General features: G+C 42.7%; 1 protein-coding gene and 1 long non-coding RNA gene across 6 annotated transcripts in view; one reads left to right on the plus strand and one right to left on the minus strand.

Moving 5' to 3' along the window:
- SAMD4A (sterile alpha motif domain containing 4A) overlaps nt 1-25,812 on the plus strand; it is a 206,657-nt gene that overhangs the window by 52,078 nt on the left and 128,767 nt on the right. Inside the window, exon 2 of one of the 5 annotated variants that reach the window (XM_045900900.3) lies at nt 13,209-13,293. The exons of the other annotated variants lie outside the window; for them this stretch is intronic. The gene's annotated coding sequence lies outside the window, so the exon portion shown is untranslated. The remainder of the gene's footprint in view (nt 1-13,208; nt 13,294-25,812) is intronic. 5 annotated transcript variants of the gene reach the window in all.
- LOC135361617 (uncharacterized) lies at nt 22,645-24,243 on the minus strand. The gene is made up of 3 exons (XR_010405191.1): nt 24,104-24,243; nt 23,191-23,331; nt 22,645-23,077 (listed from the first exon to the last, which is right to left on the minus strand). It is a non-coding gene; the product is annotated as an uncharacterized LOC135361617 (long non-coding RNA).

Genomic DNA, 25,812 nt, shown 5'->3' on the forward strand with positions numbered 1-25,812 from the left:
TTTTAGTTTCTATCCTGTTAGGAAATGACATGTGAATAGAATGCTTGTAGAAGCAGGCTTTTATTTTTGTCAATGGCTGGAAACTTGTAAAAAAGAGAAGAGAGGTCTGTTTATTTTAGCATATCAAGATTCATTTCTGCAAAACAAAGGCAGAAGTAAGAGCTTCTGGATCCTTTGGTGGTCTCCGTCCTGAAATTCCATGTCTTCTCTCCTTCTGCCCAGGGAGCTGTTGGGTTGCCACAGCAACGTGACTCCTCCCGCACAACCCTGTAAGATTAACTGGATACAGATTTAGCAGCAAGGGAGGCCAAGATCAAAATCCAAATTTAGGGCACTGATCACATAAAGTGGGAGGTCTGAGGCCACTCTGCGTCCCTCTGCAGGCTGCACGTGAAGTGATGGGCGTTTTGCCCTGATGGCCTAGGTGCCGCTGCTCAGGGACCCCGTGAGCCGTGGGGAGCTTGCCTGCCACTCTGCAGCTGGGGCGCACCCAGGAAGGTAGTTTGGGATGACTGTGTGGATGAAGAATATTTAGTACAATATTTAGCGTGACCCTGTATCGAATGAAACTGCTGGTGCTCTGAGAGGCAAGCATGAGACTGGGCAAGGAACCACAGAGAAGGGCTTTGAGTAGGTACCGTGAACATGAAGCTACTCTGTCCTCCAGAATGCTGTCTGGGAGGGGAGGGGGCTTAGGGACCCTCAAGGTGGTGAGAGCTGTAACAATTGCTCACGTTGACTGGGCACTTACTACATGCTAAGCACTTTGTAACACATTTAATCCTCATAACAACCTTTTGAGCTAGTTGCTGTTATTTGAAACACAAGGAAACTGAGGCAGGGAGAAGCACTGGGATTTGAACCTTTGTAGTGTGAATCTGAATCTAGGGTCTTCATTCTTGTAATACTGCCTCCAAAGGATCTTTTCTTAACCCCTTGAGGGCTCGTAGGTAGAGTATTCAAGGAAATGTAACTGCTTGTTATTAAACATGAGTATTGTTATAGGGCGAATTGTGTCCCCTCAAAAATGTTGAAGTCCTCGCTCCCCAGTGGCTGTGAGTGTGACCTTATTTAGAAATAGGGTCTTTGCAGATGTAATGGAGTGAGGATAAGGTCATTAGGTGGGCCCTAGTCCAATGACCGGTGTCCTTACAAGAAGAGGAAAATACCCAGTGAAGACAGACACACAGGGAGCATCCTATGACCACGGAGGCAGAGGCTGGAGGGATGCAGCTGTGAGCCAAGGGCCACCTAAGCCAGGAGTGATGGCCACCACCAGAAGCTAGGAAGAAGCGAGGAAGGATTCCACCAGAGTCAGAGGGAGCGGGGCCCGGCTGGCACCTTGATTTCAAACTTCTGGCCTCCAGAACAGGGAGAGAATACATATCTGCCATTTAAGCTACTCAATTTGTTACAGCTGTCCTAGGAAGCGAATACAAATATGTGCTTGTTGTACCAGATTCAGTCAAGACAGAGACATACAGAGTGACACATGAACATTTCCTATTCCACTTTATCTCCCCCTTCTCACCATACTGCTAATTGCTAGGACGATTTGTCTCCTTTATGCATATATATTTATATTAGTTTTTATATAATGGGCCTGTATTATATGCATTTTGCTGTGACCTTTTTTTTTTTTTTTAAGATTTTATTTCTTTATTCCAGAGAGGGGGAGAGAGAGAGCAGGGGAGGAGCAGAGGGAAAGAATCTCAAGTAGACTCTGCGCTGAGCATGGAGCCAGTGCAGGGCTCGATCTCAGGACCCCAAGATCATGACCTGAGCCAAAACTAAGAGTTGGATGCTTAACTGACAGAGCCACCCAGGCGCCCCTAGCCTTTTTATTTTTAAGTTTACTTGTGTATCTTGGAGATCTCTAAGTCTTTAGCTTATTTAATCATAAAATACATATAGCATAAAATGTACCGACTTAACCACTTTTAAGTGTACAGCTCAGTGGTATTAACTACATTCCACTGTTGTGCAATCACCACCAACACCCATCTGCAGAACTCTTTCCATCTTGTAAAACTGAAACCCCACGTCCATTAAACAGAAATTCCCCATTCCTCTCTCCCCTTAGCCCTGGGCAACTATTCTTCTACTGTCTCTCTCTAGGAATGTGACCACTCCAGGTACGTCCTAGAAGTGGAGTCATATTGTCTTTTCATTACAGGTTATTTCACTTACCATATCCCCCAGGTTCAGCCATGTTGTGGCATGTGTCAGAATGTTCTTCCTTTTTGAGGCTGAATAATATTCCACCATGCATCTGTATCAGGTGTGTTTCTCCATTCATTTGCTGAGGGACACTTGGATGGCTTCTACCTTTTGGCTATTGTAAATAATGCTGCTATACACATGGGTGTACAAATATCTCGTTGAGATCCTGCTTTAAGTTCTTTTGGATATATACCCAGAAGTGGAATTGCTAGATCATATGGTAATCCTATTTTTAATTTTTTGAGGACTTGCCATACTGTTCTCCACAGCAGCTGCACCAATTTTGCATTCCCACCAGCAGTCTATGAGGGTTCCAGTATGTCTACATCCTCGCCAACACTTGCTATTTTTTATAGTAGCCATCTTAATGGATATGAGATGATATCCCATGGTGGTTTTGGCTTGCATATCCCTAACGACTAGTGATGCTGAACCTCTTTTTATGTGCTTATTAGCTACTTGTATGTCTTCTTTGGAGAAATGTCCATTCAGGTCCTTTGCCCCTTTTTATAATCAGGTTGTTTGGTTTTTTGTTGTTGAGTTGTAACAGTTCTTTAAATATTCTGGGATATCCATCCTTATCAGGTATTCTCAGGTATTCTCTTGCCACTGGCTGAGAATGCATTCATGCATTCTCATGGGGAGGGGTCATGTGTGGGGAAACACTGTATTCCTATCTAGGGCTGCTAATGATAGGTAGTACCAGACAAGAGCTGTTTCGCTCTGGCAGCGTTTCTAACAGAGGAAGCAGCATGGATTAGCCAGGCTTCTCCAGAGAGACAGAACCAATATATGTATTATACTTATTATGAGGAATTGGTTCACATGATGTGGAGGTTGACAAGCCCCAAGATCTGTAGGGTGAGTCAACAAATTCGAGATCCAGGGGAGCCAGGGATTTAGTTCCAGTCTGAGTCCAAAGGCCTGAGAACCAGAAGAGCCTATGTTTCAGTTTGAGTACAAAGGCAGGAAAAAGCTGATGTTCCAGCTTAAAGCAGTCAGGTAGGAGGAATTCTTCCTTTCTCAGGAGAGAGAGTCAGCCTTTTGTCCTTGTTAGGCTTCAACTGCCTGGATGAAGCTCACCCACATTAGGGAGGGCGATCTGCTCTACTCGGTCTACAACTTAAGTGTTAATCACATCCAGAAACAGCCTCACAGACACATCCAGAATAATGTTGGGCCAAATATCGGGTTACCCCATGGTCTAGTCAAGTTGATATAAAGTTAGCTATCACACGCACTGATAGATGATGCATCGTTCTCTGTCTTGCTAATTAGTTTGAAAATGAAGAACATTCTCAGGATCATCATTTTTTGGTAGGTTTTGTGGTTTGGGTCTGTTATTGAGCTCATTTCTTTGTATTTGAAGATATGACCAGACAAGGCCTCTCTGTTGGGCTCATGGAGGTTGTTTCTAGGGCAGATGTTCTCTTTAGCATTATGCAGCCTCAAAGAGGGAGTTTTCCCTTGCCTGAATCAACAATAATTTTTATAACCCAAAATTACATTCCCAAAACAGTGACCGAAGCTTTGTAGATTCCTATATAGCTTTACTAAATCATTCCTGGTTTTTAAGCCTTGAATTTTTTTTTTTTTCTTTTATAACCTCACCACTTTTTGCTCATTATCAGCATTTTCTGACCTTATCTGAGCCCAAGTAAAGTCCCATGGGAACTAGGACTTTTCATTGTGAGTATTGCTTATTTAGAATCTTTACTTCCAGGTGTTAATAGCGTGGATTCTTTGAACCCAGATCCTATTTTTTCATACTAAAAATTACTGTTTGATCTAAAGCATTGAAAATTTTTGTGCATTTTTGGTAAAAAGGTTCTTACTGTTTTGACTCTGATCATCTAAGCCCTAGACTCTTGGGCACTAATTTTCATTCATTCGTTCATTCACTCATTCATTCATTCATTCATGACTACTAAACATGAGGTGCTGTGCTAAATGTTGGGGTTGTAGAACTGAACTGTACACACACAGCCCCTGCCCACATGGACCTTACATTCTAATGGGGTCTAGTGAGCTTGTATACTTAGTACAGTAAATATCCACTGCCCTCCCCACAAAGAAAAAACAAATAATTTTAGATAATGACCCTAGTGAAGTCATAAGATAAACACACATTAACAAATAAGCCATTTATTAGTAGATATATAAAGAAAATACAACAGGTGTTATGAGAAAGAGTGACTTGGGTGTGCTCTTTTGTTCTTTTGGAAAAACCTCAGCAATCTGTTTTTAATTATTTAGTTCTTTGAATAAGCCATGGGTGTATATCTGTGCATACACAACAAAATCAAAAGACAAAAAGGGTATGCAGTGAAATGTCAGATTTCTTCCACCCCTGCCCTTAAGCCATCTGGTTTCCCTTTTTAGAGTAGCCACTGCTTCCTACATATTGTTCTACTCTTTCTTACATGTCTTTGTGTAGATGGATGCAAACATATATATTTGCCCTCTTTAAAATAAGGAGTAAAAACTCCATGAGGTTAAAACACTGTTCTATAGTTTTTTCACTCAGTAACATGTCTTAAAGATCAGTCCATATCAGTATGTTTATAATGCCTTATTCCCTTTAATGGCCACATAGTATTTCACCATGAGAACATGTACTGGGAAGCATTATAGTATAAAGACTAAGAACCTGGGGTCTGAATCCCCACTTTACCACTTGTTAGCTGTGCATCTTGTGTTAGTTTCCTAAGCTCTCCTTAGCTTTCTCCTCACAAAGAGGGCTTATAATACTACTTAGCTCATAAGGTTGTTAGATACCAAATACATTTATTTATTTTTTTTTATTCTTATGTTAATCCCCATACATTACATCATTAGTTTTAGATGAAGTGTTCCATGATTCATTGTTTGTGCATAACACCCAGTGCTCCATGCAGAATGTGCCCTCCTCAATACCCACCACCAGGCTAACCCATCCTCCCATCCCCCTCCCCTCTAGAACCCTCAGTTTGTTTTTCAGAGTCCATCGTCTCTCATGGTTCGTCTACCCCTCCGATTCCCCCCGCTTCATTCTTCCCCTCCCGCTACCTTCTTCTTCTTCTTTTTTTCTTAACATATATTGCACCAAATACATTTATTTTATGTTGTTATATGTAATCATTTATCTAGGGAGCTCTCACTGATGGACATTTAGGGTGTTGCCAGCATTTTGCTGTTAGAGGCAACACAGCAATAAATAATCCTGTAACATATACCATTTCACACATGTACAAGTTTATATTTAGAACGAATTCTTAGAAGTAGAATTGCTGGGTCAAATGGCTAGGTATGTGCATTTAGGTTTTGATGGATATTGCCAACTGGCCATCTAAAGAATCCTGACTACAGTGTATAAGGGAGGGTAGGTGGGGTGGAGGCAGGGGCTACTCTATATTGGGTGGTCAAGGAAGGGTCACTCTGTGGACGTGACATTGAGGATAAGTCCCAGACGATGAGCCAGCCAGCCATGTAAGATCTAGGGTCACAACAGCTGGGACTAAGCTACGAGACAGAAGTAGTAGCCCTGGTGTGTTCAAGGACTGGAAAGCAGACAACCGTGGCTGAAGGCTGGTGGATGAAGAGGAGGGTGCCTGGCTGTGAGTTGGACAGGAAGGCAGAGTTCATATTGACTCAACTTAAAAGAGTGTGTTCTAAGTGGAATGGAAGCTATTAGAGGGTCTAAAGGTTGGTTTTATCAGATGGCTCTGGTTGTGAGGTAGAGACTAGACAGTTGGGGGCAAGTGGAAGGAGGCAGGGAGATTAATGAGGAGCTATTGCAGTGACTCACGCGAGAGAGAGCATGGATCTCAGGGGCCTGCGGTGGAAGTAGAGTTGGAGGAGGTGGAGTCTGCAGGCTTTGCTGATGGACTGGATGTGGAGGACTGAGGGGTGGGAGCAGAGGTGCAGGGAGGAGGAAGACAGGGAGAGAGAGAATTCAAGGATGATGGTGCCCTCTTGACTCTGTCACTCGCTAGAGGTATGACCCTGGACAAGCATCTCACCTCTCTGTGCTTCACTGTCCTTTAGAAAATGAGAATAATCATCTCACCATTCTCATATAGTGGTTATAAGTAAGTGACTTAATGTGTGTGTTAAGTGCTTTCAATTTGGGACATGTTGAATTTGAGATGTTTATTATAGTTCCAAGTCCAGTGTTAAACAAGCAGTTGGATATACAAGTCTAGAATTCAAGAGAGTGATCAAGGGTAGGGATATAGACTTGGGAGTTGTTTGCTCTACAGACCATCAGCGTGGCATGAAACTGCATGAGATCACCAAGGGAGTGAGGGTAGATAGAGGAGAGACAAGGACCAAGAACTGAGTCATTTTAGCATTAAGAGACTGGGAGAAGCTTGGGAACTAGCCAAGGAGGATGAACAGGAACCCTCAGTGAGGTTATGTTCACTTGGTTCTAAAATGGCCTTTTAGGATCCCCCGCAGATGAGATTTCTTTCCCTTTTGTTTTATGTGCCACTCGGGATCTCTTGAATTCTTGAAATTTTTATTAAGAATTCTTCATACACCAACAAACAGTGCCGACTCCATAAGCTCTCTGCTAACACGTTCTTATATGTAAGGAAGGACTCAAACATCAGAATAGGTCAGTTCTTGCACCCAGTCCCAACGTTTATAGCTTTTTGCCAAATGGTCACCATCCATGCATCCTTTCTTCCTGGAAACGATATAAATCCCTGAGGCTGTTTTTGCTACAGGGAGATTATGGCACAACATAGGGAGTCTTCACTCTCCCTATGGCACAACATAGGGAGCAGAAGAAGTCTTGTCTTTGCTCAAGCAAGCCACTTGGTGAATGCCACAGGCTTGGGGCAACTGTGAATCCTCGTGATTCATGGGTGACTGTACCAGGGAGCTCTAGCATGGAGCAGCTGGTCTTAGGAGCATACTAATCTGATGTTTCCCATAATGTTGTGCATGGAATTTGCCCCATTTGTCATGCTGCGTTGGCTCTCTAATCCTATACAAATCTCTGTACACATTAATATTTTACCTTGAAACAAGGCAATGGAATTCTAGAATATTGGCATCCTGAGGGTGAATATTTAGTGATTGATATTATAAACTTTTAACATTATAGATATCCTCTGTCTTAATGAGAATAAATGTGGAAAAAAGGAGAAGTTAAAATAAATTATCAAAGAGGCTGTTAAATTCCTTGATTTAAAAGCATATTCATCTGTAAGTCCTTAGTTTATAAGATTTGTTTGTAAGTAAAACAGTTTGTTACTATTCTTTGAGCAACAAGAGAGGGTTTTTTTTTGTTTTTTTTTTAAGGAGATTAAGCCAGTCACTTTTTGTATTGTTTCAGGATAGATTATACTCTGAGTTATAATAGAATCTCAAAGTTAACTTCTATTATCATGGAAACTATTCATAATAATTTCTAGCCAGGCTAGAAATTGAAAACTTGGTTCTATTATCTGGGTCCAGTGTCTACTCATGTTCTAGGAGAGTGGACGTGTGACTAGTCCTATTTTCAATGTTGTCGTTGAAGAAACGTTCCTCCCTAAATTAAACAGGATTGACTTTGAACAGAGAAAGACATGTTTCATATGATCTCACTGATATGAGGAATTCTTAATCGCAGGAAACAAACTGAGTGTTGTTGGAGTGGGGGGTGGGGTGGGAGGGATGGGGTGACTGGGTGATAGACACTGGGGAGGGTATGTGCTCTGGTAAGCCCTGTGAATTGTGCAAGACTGTTGAATCTCAGATCTGTACCTCTGAAACAAATAATGCAATATATGTTAAGAAAAAAAAAAAGAAGAAGAAGAAGGTAGCGGGAGGGGAAGAATGAAGCGGGGGAAATCGGAGGGGTAGACGAACCATGAGAGACGATGGACTCTGAAAAACAAACAGGGTTCTAGAGGGGAGGGGGGTGGGAGGATGGGTTAGCCTGGTGGTGGGTATTGAGGAGGGCACATTCTGCATGGAGCACTGGGTGTTATGCACAAACAATGAATCATGGAACACTTCATCTAAAACTAATGATGTAATGTATGGGGATTAACATAAGAATAATAAAAAAAAAACATAAAAAAAAAACAGGATTGACTTTGCCTTTTGGCATGTCTTATTTTTTAAAATCTGACCAAGTTTAGGCTTATTAACCGTGGGGCTCAGAATCCCATTTGTCTCTCTAGATGCCAGAGTAAGGTTGGCATGCTGGGGGGAGGGGACACGGCTTAACAGATCCGTAGGCCATCCCACTTGGTACTTGTTGACTCCAGCAAAATACTTGACTCTAAGCTTCTGTTTCTTCACCTCTATTATGGGGGAAATAACCTGCATTACAGTTATTGTGAGAGTTAAACAAAATATCGGCTGTAAGGTTCTTCGCGCCATGCTGGATGCTTGGGAGCACGGAGCCAAGGCGGTTGCTCTTGACACGGTTTTCACTGTGATCTCCAGCCTGCCCTGCAGCCTTGAAGACGTAAGAAAAGAAACAGGGTGGTTAAGCCTCTGTGGGATCTCTCAGCATCTTTGCTTGTCAAGCGTGTCTGTGCCCTTACCTTAAACATCTGGCCTTCACCTCACCATACCTTCTGTCTCAACTGAGGCATCAGGGTTGGGGACGAGGGGATGTAGAGGCAGTAGGGGGGTAGCCAGCCTCGCCAGTGGGGGCCATTCCTCCCAGCCGCCACCAGCTGGGCCACAAGAAGCAGTGGCAGCCATTGTGGCCTGATAGGGTGGGGTTGGTTCTCTTCCTTCCCTTGAGGGGGGTCCTCACACTCAGACTCTCTCCGCATTTCTATGTAGACCTGCGTCCCTTGTTCAACCCTGGGGTTTTTAGGTTATTTCTCCTTTGCTTTGGGATTCCAAACAAGTCCGTTTATATCACACTGCTTCCATTTCCTCAGTATGCCAGTGGTTCCTGCTGCTTGCCTACCTTGATTAGATGTTTTAAATGTCAAATTGGTATTGATTAACACACACACACACACACACAATTACTTGCTACCAGGTTCTAGTTCTAATACATCTGGGTCACTGGTGAGGTTATAAAGAGGTCTAGCATTCTGCTTTTGACAAGCTACTCCCTTTTAAAATACCAAATCCTTGCAATTCTGTTTATTTTTAACAGAATACGTTTGGCAAAAAAGTCAGCATGCATTGGCTAATTAAAGCAAAATATTTGTGTTTGATAAAAAAAATAACCTGCATATTTTGTTTCCCATGTGCCTTTAAATCATCATATGCAAAACCTGTTACCCTGAGCCAATCAAGGAAGAGAGTGACTTGTGTTGGCCTTCCCCTCAATCAAATAGAACGCAGTACAGGACTACTACCTTTTTTTTTCCCTCAGGAATATTCTCTTTCCTTCTCTCTCTTGCCCCCCTCCCCGCCGCTCTCTGTCTCCATCCCTCTTTCTCATAATAGGACCTGGCAGCTTTTGTGCCATGGCTTTCCATGTTTTACTCTGGTTTTATAAATTCTTTCTCATGGCCATAAAGATCTCTGAAATCTCTTATCTGTGTTTGGGACGTAAGAAGTCCCAATTGACTCAGATTCAGTTATTTATTGATTTAGAAGAAGAAGAATATGGAACGGCAAAGACAGTGTCAGGATGTATGTATCTCATTTTGGTAGATGGTCCTCCGAGACAAGTCTGTTTGGGGACTCACCATTGAGGAAACCTGTTCCCAGTGGAAGGGGCCCCTTTTCCGAATTGATTCTATTCTGGGTGGTCGTTTAATTGTGAAGAAGTTGGCAGTTTTGTTTGCAGACTTTCTGGTTTTCATTAGCAGTCTGGTGGTGACAGCTACCTTTAGCTGTTTCCTCCTGTCATTGCTCACAGGAATGGCACTGAATGCTCAGAGGTGGCACGAGGCTTTTGGGGTGGCGGCAGCTTCATCAGTGTGCTCTCACCCCAGCTCTCGACTGTCACAGGAGCATGTTGTGCCTCCGAGAATGAGAGCGTTGCTGGTTAGTGTGCCTGGTGCACTGGGCAGGCTGTGGGGGAAATGCCATGGTATGATCTCTGTTGATTTCCCAACAATTACATTCTCCTTGCTTCCTACTGGCCTTCGCCTTACACACAGACTACATTTTGTCTTCCATTATGAAGAATGTCCTTTTGGTCTTTCCCAGTAGGATTCTTGCAGGTTTCTTCTCAGCGTCTATAACCTCATCCCACTCCTGATCTTGAACTTCTCCTCTCTTTGCTTCACCCTTTCAATCCTGCTAAATAAAAGCTTGACTTTTACCTCCTGATTTTTTTTAAAGATTTATTTATTTATTTGAGAGAGAGAGAGAGAGAGAGCACTAGCAGGAGGGGCAGATGGAGAGGGAGAGAGAAACTCAAGCAGACTCTGCGCTAAGCGTGGAGCCTGGAAGCGAGGCTCAATCCCACGACCATGACATCATGACCTGAGCCAAAACCAAGAGTCGGAAGCTTAACCAACCGCGCCACCCAGGCACCCCTCACTTCCTGATGTTTTTATCCTCTCTCTCAACAGTCTACTGAAAAGAAAAGTATGTGCTCAGGGAGAATTGCACTTAATCATGAATTAAGCTCTCTGGGCTTTAGTTCATTTTCTCATCTGTGAAATGGGGATAATAATATTACTTACCCCATCATTGGGTTATTGTCCAGTTGAGCCAAATAAAACATAAGAAGTGCTCAGAATAGTGCCATGTATATGATCATTGCTTAGTAAAGACATTATCATCTCCTTCATCACCACCATCTGTAGGAAGGCACGGGGTCTACCATCAGGGAGCACTTGTAATTTTGATATTATGATTACGTGTTAGACCCTACAAATCACAACCCAAGTCTCCTCTGAAATGCATTTCATATGGTGCCAATTTTGTATTCTCTGTTCTATTCTGGATTTTTGAGGAATAGTCTTCTTGTCCTTTTTTTTTTTTTTTTTTAAGATTTTATTTATTTGACAGAGAGAGAGCGAAAGCAGGAACACAAGCAGGGGGAGTGGGAGAGGGAGAAGCAGGCTCCCCGCCGAGCAGGGAGCCCAATGCGGGGCTTGATCCCGGGACCCTGGGATCATGACCTGAGCCGAAGGCAGATGCTTAACGACTGAGCCACCCAGGCACCCCTCTTCTTGTCCTTCTTTTCTGCACTGTTGTTTCACTATACTCGCTCATTTCTCTACATTACATTTGACAAAGCTGCATTATAAATGTCACTGCATTTAATCTAAGTAACAGCACTATGAGATGGGGACATCATGCTCTCCATTGTACATGTGATAACATTTCAGATCAGAGAGAGTACATGTTTTGCTTAAGATAACCAGCCAGTAGGAGGCAGACCCAAGCTTCAAACCCCCTTCTGACTCCAAGTCCAGCGTAGTTTCTATGTGGAACCTCTTTGTGTGTGTGTGTAGAGGAGCAATGACATTTAATTTTCTACCTGGGCTTTTATCAAGAAGTCATTACATTCTAAGTTCTTGGAAGGTAGATATGAGTTCTAAGTCTCTCTCTACATTGGATTTATCTCATCTTCTCCCAGTACTATGGCTTGAACTTATTTACTAGGTTTCTTTCCCGACATCTCATTGAGGGCAGAAGACTAAGATCATGATAATATGGATGAAGCTTTGCCTAGGCTGGAAAAGTCGTGCTCGGGGAGTACAACACAAGGGCCTCCATTCAGCGAGGAGGACACCAGGTACACCTGGGGAATTGGAAGTGGGTAGAAGCAACATAAAAACAAGGGCTGGTGTGGAAAACCTGACATGATCCTCAAATCGGCCAGGCATTGACTATCTGTAGAAGAATCCTTTTTGAACCCATCTGGTGCTGACTGTGACCCCAAATCCGGGCAAATCTTTGCTCATTCAGCAGACGTTCACTCAATACTAGCTATGTGCCTGGTGCTGTGTTAGTCACTGAAATAACAGGTATGAGAGATCCTGTTGAGTGGATGATCCAACTTCCTGGTTCCTGGATGGGAGGCAGGGGAGGAGGGAGAAGAAAGGGAAGGATCAGAGGGCCAGATGAAGAGAAAAGCATTCTGAATCAAGGTGAAGCGAGTTACTTGAACTGAACCCACAAATCCTGCATTTCTGAACACGGTATCATAAGTCTGTGAGCATTAATTAATATAAGGAGATGCATTAGACGGAGTCACTGGCCCACCAAAGCCTCTGAATGATGGGGAGCCCAGCCCTGAGCCCAACATGTGGCTGGAAAGTCCTGGACTGTATGGGAAAATAACCCTTTCCTCAAAGGTCTCAATGTGATTTACTGATTCAACCGCATCTTTAGTTCCTCTAATATCTGTATAGGAAGGCAGATGTTCAGTAAGAATAAAGCACTGGATAAGCAAGGAGCTTGGTGTAAAGATCATTATGACAATAGGCAGGAGCAGGAGAGTTAGAACCCTGTTCCCTGAACCCTATCCCTTATGTAAAATGTGATCTATGTAGAGCAGAATATTACTCAGCCATAAAAAAGAAGGAAATCTTGCCATTTGCAACAACATGGATGGACCTTGAGGGCATTAGGCTAAGTGAAATAAGTCAGACAGAGAAAGATAAATAATGTATGATCTTCCCTATGTGTAGGATCTAAAAACAAACAAACTACGACCAAACTCATAGAAAAAGAGATCAGATTTGTGGTTACTAGAGGCAGGGGGTGGAAGGAGTAGGTGAAATGGGTGAAGGTGGTCAAAAGGTATACACTTCCAGTTATAAGATCAATACATCTTTAACATGGACTTAGTGGGGATGAGATGCACAGTGTGGAGACTCAGTTAACAGTCCTAGCAGAGTAGATCTGAAAAGTTCTCAGAACAAAAAATAAAATTTGTAACTATGTGTGGTGATGGATGTTGACTAAATTTATTGTGATGATCATTTCACAATATATACAAATATTGAATCATTATGCTGTACACCTAAAACTAATAAAATGTATTATGTCTATTAAATCTCAATTAAAAAAACAAAAATTCCATCCCCTGCTCTACTCACTTTCCTTCTGCTCCTCTTCAACAGATCTGATTTTGAAAAAGAACTATAGGAAAGAGGAAAAAGGAATGCACCCTTCGGAATTGTTTGCCCTGATTGTGAAAGTCACTGAGTAAGCTCATTGTTGGTCTAACTCCATGCAAATGAATTGACTGTGAACCTCCTCAACTCAGTTGTTGGTCACTGCGCGTGCCTGCCTCACACCCTTGATTGTTTGGTTTCAAAATCCAAAGCTGTTCTTTTTGAGTTTGTCACGAAACCAGACGTTGGCAAATGCCCGCCCTTTTATGGATGCACGAGCCTTGAGCTAGGAAGTCCTCTGGGTCCAGAGGTTTATAGCATGAGCTCTCAGTAGGTTGTACTTATTGTTCCCAGCAAACATTTTAAAATATCCTTGAAATGCCTTGACAATGGATTTAGATAGTTTAACTTCCATTTAAGCCGGTAGGCAGGGGTTGGTATGCTGTTTGAAGTTTTGTGCCGTTATAAGACACTCAAGAAATATGTGTGGCAAAATATTCCAGGTATGTTTAAATTGTCAGTTATTGCTTATTCTGTTGTGCCTTCAAAGAATGTTTTTGTTAAAGAGGTCACAGGGATTTGACTTACTTCTTCTTTGCTGAAGAAAATAGTGAACAGTACCTTCTCCAAATTTGAAAAGAAATTACTCAGGTTTTTTGTTGTTGTTGTTGTTTTTTCCACCCCACATTTGGCTTAGAGAAGAGCAGTCACTCCACCAGTGGAAAGGAGAAAAGAGGGGGCTTTAATAGAGGGGCAGGCCCGGGGCTTCACACTGGGCTGGATAGGCGGGCCGGCCCAGGAGGGACCTGTTAGAGCAAGTTCTCATTTTGGCAGCTAGCTGGAGAAACAATCAGAGTCATTTGGGGGATCGGGAGAGTTGAGAACAAACCTTGACTCCCAGCCATGATTCAGGGTAAGCTAAACACAAAGTCTATCTTTTGTTGAGGAGACTTCGCCATTCCACAGTGTTTTCACACGCATTCATTAAATCTGAGCTACTCAGCCCTGACTGCTGGGGAGAATGGAACAGGCAGGTGTGTCTTTTCTTAGGTTACTAACTTGGGGTAAATGCAAATCTTCACAAAGACGAGCACTTACAATCAAATTTTAGGGTGGATACTATGTTTGTAATAGGTTAAAAAATGGCCAGAGTCAGTGTGAAAGGTTCTAAATTGTGCCTAGTTTATTAACTTAAATTTTAATTGATGTTGGCTGACTTTTATTGAGCACTTACTATGTACCAGACATTTGGCTACAAACTTGACATCAATTATGTCATTTAATCAAGTCACAGTTCTATTAAGTAGCTAGGTATTCTTTCTAATTGCAACATTGCCAATGAGAAAAACAAGGCATAAAGAGGTTGCATGCAAGAAGTCTCACAATTATTAAGTGGAGGAGTCACATTCAGGAAGAAAACTGCTGAGCTCCTGATCTTCAGCCTTCCCATCCCTCTGCTACTGTATACGCCCTCTGCCTGGACCATCGCTAGTTGCAGGGTTTGGTTACGGTGTCCAGCTTTAGTTCTAATGGAGTCATGTCTGTGTAACACTGTAGTACCTTCATGATTATGATTCAGATCTTAGATTAATGCGTGAGTGGCATATAGAATATGTGATGGGCAACATCACATATTCTATATGTGCATCTAGAGATGCACACACACTCTCTCTCACACACACACACACACTCTCTCAAATAAATAAATAAAATCTTTAAAAAAGCACAAGACTTTAAATTAATGCACGTTGAATGATAGGATTTAAAAAAAAGAGAGAGAAACCGAGCATAAACCAAGAAGGCCAAGAACTGAGGATGAGCCTTGCTCCGGTATCAGTAAGTTTGATGACGTGGGCCAACTTTAACCTCTCTGGGCCTTGGTTTCTTCACTGGCAGTGTGACTGAGTTGTACCAGATGAGAGCCTACTCTCATCTGGAGACAGTGCACCCCAAAGTAGGAAAAGTTAGTGGAAACTGCTTCCTACAACTATCAGGTGGCGGTCAATGAAATGGATGCCAAAGGTTAATGGTCCAGCAACCTGGATTTATTACTTTCAAGTTCACTCATTTTATTTCTACCTAGTGCAGTTAGAAGAATTATACAAAATACGTACAAAAATAAGTTTGAATAGGGCTCAAGAATTTAGAGTGAAAAAGTGAAGGTCTTCTTTCTCTGTCCCTCAACCCCAGTCCCACTGCCCAGACATTACTACTGTTAGGTTTTCTCCTTTCAGAAATTGGCTATTCATATACAACTATGCAATATGGCCGTGATATAAATTTGTGAAAGAATCTGCTGGTTTCTTTAAATTATCTTATTTGCAAAAACAATATATGACTATAGGTACCTTACAAAAAAAATTTTCAAACAAAACCTGTTTTTAATTTTTTTTTTTTTAAAGATTTTATTTATTTATTTGACAGAGAGAGACAGCGAGAGAGGGAACACAAGCAGGGGGAGTGGGAGAGGGAGAAGCAGGCTTCCCGCGGAGCAGGGAGCCCGATGCGGGGCTCGATCCCAGCACCCTGGGATCATGACCTGAGCCGAAGGCAGACGCTTAACGACTGAGACACCCAGGCGCCCCAAACAAAACCTGTTTTTAAAAAAGCACAAGACTTTAGGGGCGCCTGGGTGGCGCAGTGGGTTGAACACTCGACTCTTGATTTCGGCTCAGGTCCTGTCCTGGGATCCAGCCCTGTCTCAGGCTAGGCATTTGGTGCAGAGTCTGCTTGGGATTCTTTCCCTCGCCCTCTGCCCCTTCCCCCTGCGCATGTGCACACACACTCTCTCTCTCTCTCTCTCTCACACACACACACACACACACTCTCTCTCTCGAATAAATAAATAAAATCTTTTAAAAAGCACAAGACTTTAAATTAATGCACGTTGAATTTATTCCCTTCCACTGAAAAATGAATAAGGCACTGTGCTGGAGAACACATTTGAATTGTGAAAATATAACTGTCAACATTATGGAAGCATCAAAGTATTAAAATAAGCTTCTGTTTTGTCTTAGATCCTTTTAAAAAATGACAACAAAAGTCATTGAAGGCGAATCTTACTTAAAAGTACTTTCATATGATGAAAATTTGAGGTTGAGCATATTTCTCCATTTCCCCTCCAAATGAGTTTAGACTGTTAGGAAGTGTTATGTTTTGAAAAACCTCTGAAGAGGGCATCTAGTATCTTTCCTTTTTGTTTGTTTTTCATATAGTTGGTGGGATTTTGTTATATAATTATGTGACTCTTTTGTTTCCCCAAACGAATTTAAAAATAAATAAGCGTAAGGGGAAATTAGCCGCAGTACGCCATCCTTTCTATTTTTCCTCTGTGTCTTGTTGTAGGTCAGTAACTCTTCTTATAAAGCTGTATGGTTTGCGGCCATGTAATTTTGACTCCATTCTAAATGTGATAGACAAAATGTGTGGTGTTGTGGAGGCTTGTTGGTGCTGAAGAGCCGTGGGGATTCTTTCTTCCTGGGCTCTGCTTGGCATTGTTAATGATTCCATTAATTTTCACATCAGGGGATCATACCTTAGTGAGGGAAGCTGAACCCATATCATGTGTCCAAACAAATGAGAGCCAGTTGAAGATATTTTCAAGACTGTCTGTCTAAGAAAAGGCCTAATGGCCTCTCTGCTGGACCTGCCCCCAGTAGAGGGCCCAGGTGCAGCCCCGGTGTGCTTCCCAGGCTCTGGTGCTAGGAACACCTGCAGGGCTTCTCCAAACATACCTGGGTGGGCCCCACCGCCAGAGTTTTTCTGATGCAGTAGGTCCAGGGTGAGGCCCATGAATTTCCAAGTTCCCAGGTGATCCTGCTGCTATTGGTCCGAGGCACATGCGTTGAGAACCACACTGGCTTATTACCTTCAGAAGCCATAGCACAAGAAGAATGGATGACGGGTTGGGCAGAATTCCTATACTGGCTTTGGCTCCAGAGTATACACAGCCCTCTCTGAATTTCAGCTACTGAAGGTAGGGGGAGATATCTCATGCTCCAAATGTGTGGAATATGTATATTCATTTTAGTTGTTCACTGGCGTGATGGACTTTGAAGCAATCAATACAAAATGATGTTCACATGTGCTTTGAATTATGGGTCTTTCTTCTCCCTATTATTGCTTTGTTTTTCAGATTTTTTAAGACTAGTATGATTAGTTATAGCCTGCCATTTAACCACTTTCCACATTTCACTTTTAAAATGAAATCATCCTTCTTGCATTTAACTAATGGAAAGTTGTTCAACTTGCCAAGCAAGGTTCCACTGTTCCTGAAACAAATTTTCCAAAGAACTGGAAACTCTATGCAGCTTTTATACAAGAAGCAGAATAGAAATGCTCAAATTTATGTTACTTTGATACATATTTTCCACCATTTGATATTTAAGTAATATCCATCACATTGTATCTGAAGACATTCACTTGACTCTGTAATATGAGCAGTTGCATTCGTGATTTCTTTTTCATCATGCTTTTAACCCCTTCCAGTATTATTTAAATTTATTTTGTGTACGACTAGCTAAAATCATTGATATCATCAGCTGACATTAATGAGTGATCATCACATATCAATGATTGCTAAGAGATTTATGGGTCCGATCCCATGTAGTTATCACAACAACCCCATGAGGAAGAGAGTTACCATGTTCTCTGTTTTATGATGCTTAAAGTGAGAATGAGGATTAAGTAACTTGCCCAAGATCCAAGTGGCTAGTAAGGGGCAGGACAGGAACTCAGAGCAGGGTAATTCCAAAGCATAGGTGTTTTCCCACTATGCTATCACCCTTATTAAAACACACTTTTTGAAGGCTTTCTATACTTGGCATCATTAAATACTGGTTTTGCCTGCAAGAGCATTCAGTCTAAAATAGTCAACCCTGTGGAGCAGGTAGTGAAGGCATCATAGCTGATCAAGCACTGAAAAAAAAATTGAATAGTAATATGCAAATATTTACTCTGCACAGAAGAGAAATTTTATGAAAGTCATGTTTATGTGCGTTAGGGTGAAGGGTATGGCATTTACCCTTCCCTTAAAATTAGGGTGGATCTCAGGGAAGAATATTTCAGGACCTCCTTAATGTTGAAGCATGAGGTCTTGGTAAAAATAGGTTGAAAGGGCTCATTGGTTATGGGATTTATTCACGGAGAAGGGTTTGTTTTGGGAGTTGAGTAAATTTTCCAGAGAGGATAGGTTCCAGCACTGCCCAGTAGAACTATCTGTGATGATGGAAATGTCCAGCAGGGTCCCCTCCAGCCACATGTGGCCCTTCAGCACTTGAAATGTGACTAGTGCAGCTGAGGAACTGAATTTTTGGTTGTATTAAATTTTAGTTCATTGTAGTGTAAATAGCTATGTGTGGCTAGTGACTATCGTTGAAGCAATCATCTGTTTCAGTATAGGAACAGTAGAAGGCAATAGAAAGTTTAAGTGGTGGGCGGCAGAGATGGAGGCTGACATGTGTGGACTTGAACTTGGGTGTAGAAAGAAGTCCTTGTCAGCCCTCTGGAAGGACACTTGTACAGCAGTATGAGGAAGCTAAGAGACAAGTGGAGGTGTAGGATGTCAGACATGAGATGATCAGGTCAGACACAGGACTCTAAACACAGGGAGGAAGAAGGGGCAAAGTGAGGTGTCCATGGTAGGGGACGTGGCAGGGTTTGGCACCTGACCGATCGTGGGTGGTAGTACAGTGGAGGTTGGAGGTTGGTAGCTGCTTCACGGTTTCCAGCCTGGTGATAGGAAAACAGCTTCTTTTTGCAATGTTGAATTTATGTTGGCATAGGAACATGGAGCTTGAGATGCCTTATAGACAGAGTGTGTATCCTGAGGCTGTATCAGAGAAGCAGGTGTAGGTGGATAAATAGATTTAACATATGCATAGAGATAATATGTAATCCATGCACGCAGATAATATTCACAATTATGTGTTTTAAAAAACAGTGGGAAAGTCAGTGTGAGTGGAGTCAGGAGAGCACGGCAAAGTGTGGTCAGAAATAAAGTTGGAGACGTAGACTTGTAGGTCACGGGGCTACCGGGGACTATCCGGGCCTTATATAACTTCGGACTGTATTCTAGGTATGATGGGAGGCCTTTGGAAAGCTTGAGAAGGAGAATGAGTTTTATTGGACTTTATAAATGACCACTCTGAATGGGGTCCAGAGAACAGACTTTAGTAACAGAGTAGGTGTGGAAGCTGGGAGCTCAGTTAGGTTACTACAGTATTCCAAGTGAGGGATACTGATGGCTTAAACCAGCATAGTAGTGGTGGATATGGAGACAAGTGGTTGGATTCCAGAGATAAATTTTCAAAGCAGAGTCAGTAGAATTTGTTGTTGGATAAGACGTTTGGTGAGAGAGAGAGAGAGAGAGAATGAGAGAGAGAGAGGAGTCAGGGGTGAGTCTCAGATTTTGCCCTAAGCAGTTGAGTGTGTTCTTTGTTGTGATGGGGAACTCTGAAGAAATACCAGGTTTATAACCAAAATCAAGAATTTTTGGACATATTAAGCTAGAGATGCCTATTAGACATCCTAGTGGGGCTGTCAAGGAGGCAGTTGAACATGTGATCTTGGAGATGTCTCCTGATTTGATGAATTCTGATTTGTTAAGGTCTTTGGGGGAAGGAAGGAGCCAGAAGAGAAAGAGAAGCTGAGGGACAAGAGTATTCAAGAGTGGGACAAAGATTTTAGGAAAAGGGAAGTTACAGGATCCTGTTTTGGAATGAAGGTGCTGACCCAGGGAAGGAACATGCCGTTCTGGTTATGGTGTTGTTGAAACAGACCAGGTGTGTTTTGAAGAGACTGGTGTAGTGTGGGCAATAACTGGTGGCAATAACTGGGAGAAAGCCCACACTGGGAGGCTTTGGTATGTTCTCAAGGAAGGGAGAAGGTAGGGAAAGCAAAAGTCAATGATGGATTTAGGAGGCTTCCAACAGAGCACCTGGGCAGAAGCCAAGCTACAGCATGACTTTGTCGTGGTGTAAGTCAGTTGTTGCCTGCTCCTTGTGCACGAAGGCATTTTTAGGCTATTTAATCAAATTTTTATGCCTCGGGGCTGAATAACAGAGTGGGAAGTGTTGACTTAAATTGTTTTTTCAAGCAAGCATAAATGTCAGAATTTAGGAGAATTGTGTGCTGAAAAAAGAGTAGTTTATTTTAGAAGAGGGCATTTTTTTCTAGTTTTTCTCATTTGCCTATAAGTATTTGTCACACGTAATCATCTTGCCTGCTTTTATAAATGTAGGATTTCCATTTACATGGAAATGTGTACTTCATATTTTTCCCATTAAAATGGCCAAGTGTTGAAATATTCAGTATTCTAGTTTATTCTTGTCTCTCGTCTATTTAGGCTTTTAACTGTGAGAATGTCTGCCATTTAAAAAAGCAAGATTTTCTATTATAGTTACGGACTTATAATATACCAATAGGGCAGTGGAAGGGGTTATTGAGAACTCTTACTTAGGCAATGGTTATTCCAGAGAGAAGTGTCTTGTCTTTCTACTTACCACTTACCTCCTCCTCCACTGATTCTCACCTGACAAAGTCGGCAGAAGAGAAGCAAATGCAAGTAAATTAAGTCAATCAGACTCCCAACTTTTATCAGATCCAAGACTTGGAATAGAGGGTTTCCATATTGTTTATAGATAAATCTTTACACTACATACTGATTCACCAGTCCATCCTGTTTCTGAACCTGTGTAAGTAATTAATGGTTGCTTGAAGAGATAAAATTAGAATTCCTTCCATGCGTCCTGTTTCTAGGCAGGGATCCCCATGTTATTGGCTCGTACTTTTTCCCTTCTTGCGTTTGTTGGCATGGTCCCCTCGTCAGAGGTCTGGGGGCACTAACCGGCAGTGACTCAGTCTTGTCCCCCTTTGTCTCATTATAGTAGCTCCTGCGACTGGATTATACTTACGTCTTGTGGGTTGGCAGTAGGGAAGAGGACTTCCTTCCGACACTTGGGCTCAAGCAGCTGTTTCTCTTTCTCCAAAAACACCAGTTTCTCCAGCCCTCAGCTGGTTCCTCCCTGCTAGAAGCCCAAATCTGCCAAAGTCACGGCTAGACCACGTTTGCCCTGTGACAGTGCAAGTGACTCCAGTGTCTTTTCCTCCCCCGCTTCCCAAGATTTCCAAACATAAGCTTCTGTCCTCTTTGTCAAGAGCTTATTTTGTCATCTTGTTTCCCTTCCCCTATAAATAATCCATTTTCCCCCCACCACACTCCCAGGGCAGAGGCGTGCCCCGTATCATATGCTTGCCCTGAGCATTCTTTCAGTGTTTTTTACTTGCTTGACCTTTTGGTTCTTTTCTTTCATCTCTCTTAGGATCTCCCAGCTGAGGTCATGGAAGGTCAGAGTTAAAAAACGAGATTGACGGACTGCTTGTCTGCAGAAAACCGAGCGCCGCACTTTGTGGATATGCACAGAAATCTTGCCTTGTCTGCAGTGCCCCTCGCCACACATTTGCTTCACTATTTTTGTTTCATGGTCTAGAGGCCCGGGTGAAAGGAAGGAACTATAAATAAGAATAACCCTGAGAGTGATAGGATGAGCTCAGATGATCCTTAACTTTTTGGCCTTTCTGTTGGTTTAGAATTCCTCAAGGCCTATTATAGTGACTTATTTCACTTGACTGGGAATACCAGGGGTTTGGAGCTCCTTAAGTCACTTCCAGAAAGGACTCATGGTGAGGGTGTCTGTCCACTTGCTGCTTGTTGAAATACCTTTTATTCTGATGCTCAAAGTAAAGAGGGGATGAAGTGGGCACTAACTGAATGATAATTTACAGACACACTTCATGGCCCTTAAGGAGTTCAACATTACAGGAGTCATAAGGTAAAATGACTAAGTTCTCTACTTCTCTTTTGTTGGGCAAGCTCACTTGTCACTTGACAGATCTTCTTCATGGGAAGCCAGCTTTTGCTGTCTAAGGATGAGGGAGTGCCTTGCCCCTCGTGGCTGGTGTGTTGGAATCAAAACATATTAAAGAGTTAATTCTCTTAAAAAAACACTTCTTAGTCAATAGGCACTACCCACAAAGAGATTGTGAAAACAGTCTCTTCAGAATGATGACCATGATGTATGTCATCATGCAGATATCTTATCTGAGATTTCCATGCTATCAATATTGACATGGTCTCCTTTCATAAGGAATACTCTGTGGATGCACCAGCAGATGTACGTGTATATTCTAAAGCAGAAGTAGAGTCATCATAGAATAATCCAGCTTAAGGTTTATATGACCCCTGAAGGCATCCCAAGTGTAGAAGGGCCATTGAGAGTTCCTCGTAAACAGAGTCTCAGGCTTTTATTTTTATTTTATTTTTTTAAAGATTTTATTTATTTACTGACAGAGAGAGCGCAAGCAGGGGGAGTGGCAGGCAGAGGGAGAGGGAGAAGCAGGCTCCCCACTGAGCAGGGAGCCCGATGTGGGGCTTGATCCCAGGACCCTGGGATCATGACCTGAGCCAAAGGCAGGCGCTTAACTGACTGAGCCACCCAGGCACCCCGAGTCCCAGGCTGTTATATAGACATCCGGGGAAACGCAGGTGCCTGCGGCAGCCCTTGCCTGCCCGCTAGAGTAGTCCTAGTCACCATCCAGATCACGATTCCTTACGGCTCATTCATCTCTCCTCTTTGCTTCCCTTCCCCTTGTGAGGGCTTAGAAGATAAATTACACTCCAGAGTTAGTGTTTATCCACAAGGTCACACCACAAGTCGTAGAAAGAAAACCAGAAATTTGCACTTCCACCCTTTATCTTAATTCCTGGCCCGTGCGGAACCTCTTAGGATCTCTGTCCACCTCCTATGATGGTCGGGAATTCCTGGGTCAGTCGGCTGGAGAGAACTGTGATGGTTATACCTCCCTCTGCATGTTTCCTGGCCATATAGCAGAAATCATAAAAGAATGAAATGGTCAGATCCCTAACCTTTCCATTTCTTTGCTTTATAAATGAATAACAGTGATCTAAAAGCGAAAGAATGTAGCTAACCAGTGTCATTTGGGATCTTCTAAAGTAGTACGGAAACTCTGCATTCTTCAGACCAACTTGTGGCAGGCCAGCACATTCCTCTCCGATGAGGTGGAGTATTGGTGGCGGGGCCGGGATTTGTAGGGCTGGGGCGGGGAGCTGCTGTTTAAAAATACATTTAATTATATTCTTTCTCCGCAGTAATATTGATACCATTTTTAGCCCATTACAAATACTGTGATTTTCATTTAAATCACGTCCATTATCTTATTGACCTAGTTTTTATTTTGTAATCAAAATGTTCTATTTCTGGATAGCTTAGCCCAGAATCTTTTTTTTTTAAGGTTAGGGACCTTTTGTGGAGTTTGGTTGTTTTTTTTTTTCTTTTCTCTGTCATATCTGCGGACAGATGGGTTGCCTCTGTGTTTGCCATATTATGGAAAATGGTATTATATTGTTCTCTGGAAGAGTGAGGCTTTTCTCTATTTAATTTGGCGGTATGCCATGGGACCTCACATCTGGTGACATTTTTGGTGGGTGGATGGTGGAAGGGCTAGGAAATTCTATTTCTATCCAAAATGAGAGGTAGACGTCTGATTCTTTCTTTCCCTTCTTTCTCTGCTCTTCTTCACTTTTCCTGTCTTCAGCTTTCTCTATTCAAAGGATCACACTTATTTTAAGGCCTGCCTTATTTTAAGCCCTGCCTTTTCTCTGATTCTTCCCTCCTCTTTTCTTTCTTTTTAAAAGGGATTTTATTTATTTATTTGACAGAGAGAGAGAGCACAAGCAGGGGGAGCGGAAGGCAGAGGGAGAAGCAGACTGCCTTCTGAGCGAGGAGCCCGACGTGGGGCTCGATCCCAGGACCCCGGGATCATGACCTGAGCCACCCAGGCACACACCCCCCTTCCTCTTTTCTTCCTGCTCTTTTCTTTACCTTCTCTTTCCTGCTCTCAGCAGTGTAGGCCCACTTCTTCGTTTCTTTGCTCTGGCTGGAAGCTCACTCTGGGGAGACCCCCCTAGAGATGCCCCTGGAAATGCTCCACGTTTCCTTTCCATATTATTTCTCAGTATCCTTCTTGATACATGAAGGTACCTTGCTCTTTCCTCCAGACAGCAAATAGAACCAGAGAATGTGAGGATCAAGAGTGACCAGACATCTTCTTTGGCAAGTGAGGAAGGAGAAGGGCAGCGAATGATTTCTCCTAAGATTCAAGGGCAACTTAATGGCAGAGCCAAGTCGATGACCCCATCTCCCTTTAGCCAGAAAGTCATATAGGTGTGGTGCCTGCTTCCTTTTAGCACCCATTTCTCTTAATCACCATCAGCCTTCTCAAATATTTTTCTGTGTAAATGTGTTTTCGGAGAACTGAGTCTTTCATGTGTCTCTTTCTTTTAAAAAGAAGACCCAAAAGGTGGAGTGCTGTAACAGGAGTCCCTCCTGGGTCATTAGGGATTTTCTCAGGAATGGTATTTTGCTCCAGGTCATTTCTGTTGATGAATTCATTCCTAAGAACTGGTAGATGACTATGACATATAATATTTGAGCTTGAACTCCTTCCTGCCTCACTGGAGTCTCTCTGTTAATCAGGAAACCACATTTAAAGCTGTGTCCTGAACTCTGCACAGCATGTCAGCTTGGCCAGGAAGGATAGGGAATTCCTACTGGTAGCAGCCAGTGGGGACCAAGGGAGTAACTAGAGGTCAGATAGGAGCTTAGCAAGGAAGACACTGACAGTTCAGGGTGCTTTTCAGCCACTGAGATTGTCTCTTTGTTTTCTGAATTCCCCTCGTGGCTGAGGTCGGACAAAATCCAGGCTATCAGCCCCCTGAGCCAGTGACCCTACACTTTGGAATTTTATGATCTAACATTTTTTTTTTTTTTTTAACTGAGGAGGCTTAACATAGGGTTGTTAGCTTTTATCTTGAAAAGTAAGGATGTTAAAAACAGCAAGAGCCAAATTGTCATATAATGTTACAATCCTTTCATAAAAGAAAAGATATTTTCACACCAGAAGTAGGAAGAATATAATCTCAGAATAAAAGACAGTCCTCGGGTGCCTGGGTGGCTCAGCTGGTTAAGCGTCTGCCTTCAGCTCAGGTCTTGATCTCAGGGTCCCGGATCGAGCCCCAGGTCAGGCTCCCTGCTCAGCGGGGAGTCTGTTTCTCCCTCTGCCCCTCCCCCTGCTCATGCACACACACATGCTCTCTCTCAGATAAATAAATAAAATCTTAATAAATAAATAAATAAAGGACAGTCCTCTATACCACACACATATAGCTTCGGGAAAAACCCCTGTTGTGTTGTACTGTATTGTATTGTATTGATCTTCCTTAGCCACAGGCCAGCATGAATTTTGTCCCAGAAGCAGTGTAGGTCTGTGATACATGGGAACCACAGCCTCGCTCTGGGGCTGGGAAGCCCCAGCTCGTCTCTCCAGGGAGAACACAGAGGATGCCTGAAGGACACAGCACACAGAGCAGCCCATCAGTGTCCAGCACATATATGGTAGTGCTCAGTAAATGACGTTTGTTTTTGTTCTCTCTTAGAGAAGTAAATTACACTAGAGACTATTTCAGTTTGGACTTCAAGGGACACTGCTCTTGTTGGGCTAATTTTCATTGTAGACTAGGGTCTGATCTTCA

Source organism: Mirounga angustirostris, unplaced genomic scaffold (assembly GCF_029215605.1).
Source record: "Mirounga angustirostris isolate CCGP_5_RB_7025 unplaced genomic scaffold, mMirAng1.0.hap1 SCAF_9, whole genome shotgun sequence".
In the NCBI taxonomy this organism is placed as follows: Eukaryota; Metazoa; Chordata; class Mammalia; order Carnivora; family Phocidae; genus Mirounga; species Mirounga angustirostris.